This window comes from Octopus bimaculoides, chromosome 14 (assembly GCF_001194135.2).
Source record: "Octopus bimaculoides isolate UCB-OBI-ISO-001 chromosome 14, ASM119413v2, whole genome shotgun sequence".
In the NCBI taxonomy this organism is placed as follows: domain Eukaryota; kingdom Metazoa; phylum Mollusca; class Cephalopoda; order Octopoda; family Octopodidae; genus Octopus; species Octopus bimaculoides.
Genome location: NC_068994.1, coordinates 23,010,873 through 23,017,723, shown reverse-complemented (window position 1 = coordinate 23,017,723; position 6,851 = coordinate 23,010,873). Strand labels below are relative to the sequence as shown.

Sequence of the window (6,851 nt, the reverse complement as noted above, 5' to 3'; positions counted from 1 at the left end):
CAGCAGCAAATTATAAACACAGTTTTCGGAAATGTTCAGAACCAGAAAGGCGGGATTTTTTTCCTAGATGCACCTGCAGGCACAGGAAAAACTTTCCTTATTAAGCTTCTTCTTTCAAAGGTGAGGCTGAATAAAGTCATTGCATTGGCAGTGGCATCCTCCGGTATTGCTGCAACTCTCCTATCTGGCGGCAGGACTGCTCATTCTGCCTTTAAGCTGCCCTTACACTTAGCAAAATCTGAAAGCCCCTCCTGCAACATCACCAAAACGTCTGAAAAAGGCATGCTTTTGCAGAAGTGCCAACTCATCGTGTGGGATGAATGCCCTATGGCCCACAGATGAGCTCTAGAAGCCCTCAACACTACACTCCAAGACATCAGGGATTGCCCAACTCCTATGGGAGGTATAACGCTTCTTCTTTCTGGCAACTTTCGTCAGACACTTCCTGTTATTCCCAAAGGGACCAGGGCTGACGAAGTCAGTGCATGCCTCAAATCATCTTTGTTATGGCAACATGTAACAACACTCACTCTCACGACGAATATGTGAGCGAAACTGCATAATGACCAGCAAGCAGCGCAATTCACTTCAAATGTTTTATCACTTGGAGATGGAAAACTAATGCTCGATGCAGATGGACAAATTTTAATATGCTCCACTTGTACACCTGTCAGTACAGTAGAAGAGCTCACAACAAAAGTCTTCCCTAGGCTACAGGAAAACTATCGCGACATTAAGTGGTTATGCGAAAGAGCTATTTTAGCCCCCAAAAACACTTTGGTCAATGCAATAAATGACCAGCTGCTGCAAGTCATTCCTGGTAGTCTATATGTCTACAAATCTATGGATTCTTTTCCCAACCCTGACCAAGTGGTAAACTACCCTATCGAATTCCTGAATTCACTTGAACCTCCGGAAATGCCACCTCATAAACTTCGGCTGAAAGTTGGAACTCCTGTTATGCTTCTTAGGAATCTAAACCCAACAACACTCTGCAATGGTACACATCTTGTGATAAAGAAAGCCATGCAAAATGTCCTTGAAGCAACCATTATATCAGGGTATGGAACAGGAGATGTTTTTATTCCCAGAATTCCACTTACTCCGTCCGATGCTGATATCCCCTTTACATTTAGACGACTTCAGTTTCCCATTCGCACCAGTTTTGCAATGTCGATCAATAAATCACAGGGGCAGATGCTTTCAATTACAGGACTACACTTGGAGGAATCATGTTTTTCACATGGCCAACTCTACGTGGGATGTTCAAGAGTGGGGAGCAAGGACAGTCATTTCGCGTACACTCTAAATGGAAAAACAAAAAACATTGTCTACAATGAGGTATGGCGCCAGTGAGTATTACCAACTGCTGTCGACTTTATCAATGTAAGTTTCTGTATATCTTTCATTAGCTTTTTTCAAATTAATTCATAAATGTTTAACCTGTCTTTACATTACGTTGGTCTCTGAAATGACAGTTCTCAAACCACATTCGTACAGATGTTTTACATGATAAGTACGAGAAATTAGGTAAAGATTACAATTTTTGGTGTCTAACTATGCAGAACAACTGAATTTCATAGTCTCATCATTACTGCATGGCAGATGGATGTAGTATTCAAAGGGGTGATTTCAAAGTCATTGATTTGTCAAGCAGGATCAAATTGGGCAGTGTAAGTATGCTTCAGTTTGGCTGAAAGGTGACCACACATAATGCAGTCATCTATCATCTGGGAATTTCTTCAACTTTCAAAAGAGGAATGATGATTTACGAAAGTGAAATATGTTAAAAAATTCAGGAAAAGATAAATTTTAATTCCAAATATATATTTTTCTGCAACATTCACCCGTTTTATATGTAAGTTATTTATGCATCAGTACGAGAAGAACACAATGACGTCAGTTTCAAGTATTACTAAAATCAATTAAATTTCTAAGGCAACGCTGGGCTAACATAAAAAACAGACAGAGTTGGAACTCTTTTAAACAAAATAATATATATATATATATATATATATATATATATATATATATATATATATATATATATATATATATAATTTTGGACTGATGGGTATATGTCGATTAGTGTGCTGAAGTGTTTGGTAGATCACTGGCAGTTTGGGCTACCTAGTGACATTCACAGTCAGGGTATATTACCATTGGATCTACTTCAGGAACTCTGCAGTGTAAGTTGAGATAATAATAATAAGTTTTTAAGTAACCAGAAGACAGATTCAGTATTAATCTTTATTTTGTACAATGGTCATTTCAACTCATCCTGCTAATGTCCTCTGTTCAACATGTTGTGTTACATCCATTTTACAGTCTGGGTCTCATCAGGTACATCCAGACATAAAGTTGTGTCTCTTTATGTATGGATGCACCTGATAAGACCAGATTGTGAAATGGATGTAACACAACATATTGAATGGAGTCCCACCCATAAGGGACATTAGCAGGATGGGTCGAAATGACTGTTGTACAAAATAAAAATTAATATCAAATCCATCTGGTTACTTAAGAAATTATTATTATATATATATATATATATATGTATATATCAATTTGAATACACAACCGGAAAAGTTACTAATAGTTTCATGCTATTAAGATACTTGAACATGTACCTTAAAACTATCTTTCAGGCTCTATTTATGCATTATTTCAGGTGTAGACACATGGACAGGTTTCTTTTATCAAATTGGAGGGCACCACCCACTACAGACTGACTTGCTGTCTCACAGATTTTGACATATTTTCTGTTATTTTGTTCTATACCAGTTGTATTTAATGAGCTCTCTGCAATCAGGGAGAACAAAAATTTATTTCTAATTTCTTTTTGGCATCAACCTCCTTCATGTTTTTTCCACATTTTTTCTTATTTTACTATTGTCCAGTGTCCTTGTTTTTAGAAATATATATAATGCATAAACAGAGCCTGAAAGATTTGCTTTTAAGATACGTGGCTTATTTTATAAATATGCCTGTTCATGCATCATAAAAGTATGGAACTATTAGTAGCTCTTTTGGTTGTGTAATTAAATTGATATTTATCTCTCACTGGATGGAGCACTTTTTTTGTTGATTCTACCTCTATTGGATCTTTAAACTATATATATATATGTATGTATACTACCTTGAGTGTGTTGTGTATTCAAATTGATATATATATATATATATATAAAATAATGATAATAATAATAATAATTTCTTAAATAACCAGAAGGTGGATTTGATATGTATAATAAAATTAGTAAGAATGTGTTAGAAGTGTATATGTGTGCATATATAAATAGATATATGTAGGTATATTTTATTTAACTCATATGCTTGTATACTTTATTTTATTTAACTTTATCATATTGTATTATATATTTTTACTTTCAAAAACAGTAAGAATGTATGTGAGAAGTGTATATGTGTACATATGCAAATAGATATGTACATGTATTTTTCTAGTTTACTTTGATTTATTATTATTATTATTGTTGTTATTATATTATTATTATTATTATTATTATTATTATTATTATATTGTATTTATTTGTTTAAAAATAGCAAGTATGTATGTAAGAAGTATATATTTGTGCATGTATAAATATATGTATGTAGATTTCATTTTAATTTATTATATAGTCTTTATTCCTGGTTCTATAATAGTAAGAATGTATGTAAGAAGTATATATATGCTCATATATAAATAGATACGTGTGTATATGTATATATATATACATATATATATATATTTTTATATATATATATATATATATATATACATATACATATATATATATATATATATATATATATATATGTGTGTGTAATCCACCTCCAACAATGGAGAACAGTCGCCATATTCCCTTCCATATCAGCTAACTTTGATGAGCGTAAAGTTATATAACCAGATTGTTATCTGACACTCCATTGTATTCTTTACGCAAAACCAGTTGGGAAGGTCAGCCGTGATGGATATTTAATATTATACATTACAGATAATATATATATATAAACATATGTACTACCTTGTATGTGGATTAGACTTCCACTTTCAACTCAACATATATTGATGACATAAAGAGCAAACATAGTAAGAATGTATGTAGGAAGTGTATATGTGTGCATATATGAGTATACATGTGTAAATATATAAAACTATATACACTATCTTGTGATCTTGTGTGTGGATATATGAATGAATACACTGGGCAACAGAAAAAGATTTATTGTCTGCTACCCAGACAAATGGTGCTGTACTAAACAAAATCGAGTACGTTGATTACAAATCTGAACTCAGAATTGCTGTAGCATGTCAGGATTTTGAGTTATGTGCATAATTATATATTAATACTATATGAGAATCAGGAATAGTTAAGATCAAGGTAAATAATTATTATAATAGTATATTAGTACTGTATATAGTAAATTTATGCTCAAAGCAAATAGTATTATAATATAATAGTACATAGTATATTTATGTTACAGGAATATTCATTTTATTTTTGACATGCTCAGCTTAGAAATGTTCGAGACGCTTGCTCTTGCACTAATGCGTCATGCTGGTCTCCCATTGCACCCATCATGTGTAGATTGAACTGGCCTTGATACTTCATTTCCATCTCAGATATGTCCTGGTGGAACCTCTCACCATGCTCATTATTAAGGGCACCAAAATTCGTTGGAAAAAAATCAAGATGAGAACGCAAGAAGTGCATTTTAAGGGACATTCAGCATCGCATTCTTTCATATGCTGTTAGCATGTTGTTTATTAAATCAGCATAGTTTTCAGCTCTATGATTTTCAAGAAAGTTCTGTACAACTAATACAAATGAATCCCATGCTGTCAGCTCAATTGGATTCAGTTTAACTCTGAATTTGCTATAAGATATCAATTCTCTGATCTCCGGTACAATGAAAATGTCTGCTTTAAGTTTTGCGTCACATTTCTCTGCACCAAATTTTACTTTTAGGTACTGGAAGCCACAACCATCATGTGTCATTGCTTTTACGAAGTTTTCCATGAGGCTGAGTTTGACATGAAGGGGTGGAAGGAAGATCTTTTGCGGGTCTACTAGTGGCACATGCTGCACATTGTACCGACCAACTATGCACTCATCTCTTTTAGGCCAGTCTTTTACAGTGTAATGATTGCTGTCATTGTGGTTGTTCCAAACACACAAGAAGCACATATTTTTGGTGTATCCCAGCTGCAATCCTAGGAGGGGGAAAAACACCTTTAAATCACCACAAATATTCCACTTATGAACTGAGTAATTAACTCCTTTCAGAATGAGTTCCATCGATTCATAAGTTTCTTCCATACCGACATGACCCACAGGAATGGAAGGTTTTTCATTACCATTATGTGAGGCTAACCTTACTCGAGTCTATAAACAATCTCCATTCGTTAGCCACATGCACGTGTCCTAGTTTTTGCATGAGTGCATTAACATCAGTAGAGAAACAAGCATTATTTTCTTGCTTGAAAAAGACAGATAAGCCTTTATGGCAAGAACAGAAAATGGAAATTTCCCTTCCTTGCTGTAGGAGATTCTGTTGTTGTAGTTTGGATCACAAAACTTCTGCCCTCTCTTTTGACAATGCTGGGTCTCTTACTAAGTCATTCAAATCTTCTTGATTAAACTAGCCTGGCTTATTTTTCTTAGAATCAACTATGTACTCTTCGTCAATAGGACAGTCAGAGGGTTCATTGTGTGATGTGTCAAGATTTTCAAGAGAAGCATGTGAGAGGGGAACTGCGGGACCATTTTTAGAGCCGACTTACAATCTGCATACACAATTTTTGTTTTGGTCTTCTTTGAGAAACCACTAATATTAGTCATGCAAAAGTAACAATGAGAGACATGATTGGCTGGCTCACGCCATACCATTGGTAATGCAAAAGATATTCCCTTCTGTTTTCCATTCAGCCACTCTGTAAGCCCTGAGTAACAGACGGTGCAGCATTTATGAAGTGCCCACTTCTTGCCTTGGTCCCCAACTTAACACTCAAAATAGTATTTATAGGCAATTTTTAATTTGGTGGCAATGTTCTTCTGCTGGTCACATGGAGCAAATTTTCCACAGATATAACAAAAATTCTCTGTGTGATTCACACAGCCTCTCCTATTCATGATCTAACACAATGAACACAGTTAAAACAGTAATCACACATAGCGAGAGACACATATACCACATGTGACGGCAGCACAAATGACACTGAGAGTTACCAAGAACAAACTGACGTGCGTAGCACTGTAGACAATATGTCAGCGCCATCTATTGCTGAACTAAATAACGAACTTTCTCATTGTTTGTTTTATTGCTGTTAATTCTTTAATTTTGAATTAAGACTGTTTTCATTTTAGCAAATTTTATAATACAGCCTATATCGAGCTAAAAGTATAGTTATAATCTTGCACATGCATATAACCCAAAATCCTGACGTGCTAGAACAATTCTGAGTGTAGATTCGGAATCAGCATCCTCAATTTAGTCTAAACCACATGCTTTTACCCCAGTTGAAAAATCTTTGTCGTCCAGTAATATTTAGGTATACAGGGAAGAATTTACCTACAAACTTATTTTTCTAATTGTTTCAAAAAGGGAGGTAAAGCTAGAAGGTCATAAATTAACTTTATATAGAGGCTGATTTGAGTGTAGAATGGAGCCAGTTGTTTTGTTGTGAAAGGTGGTGGGTAATTTAGATCCTTCAAAGAAACAGTTGATAAGTACAGAAATGGTCAGTTTTCTTCATTTTATCATATTATTATCTCTAAGCACTTTATCTTATTCTTCAATCTGTTTTGCCTTTTCTTCCTTATCATCTGACCATGATATATATATATATA

The 6,851-nt window shown here is 34.4% G+C and overlaps 1 long non-coding RNA gene across 2 annotated transcripts in view; it reads left to right on the top strand.

Moving 5' to 3' along the window:
• The window catches only part of LOC128249377 (uncharacterized), a 55,136-nt gene that overhangs the window by 4,107 nt on the left and 44,178 nt on the right, over positions 1 to 6,851 (top strand). For both annotated transcript variants that reach the window (XR_008265481.1, XR_008265480.1), the window contains exon 2: positions 1,214 to 1,386. This is a non-coding gene — a long non-coding RNA (uncharacterized LOC128249377). The remainder of the gene's footprint in view (positions 1 to 1,213; positions 1,387 to 6,851) is intronic.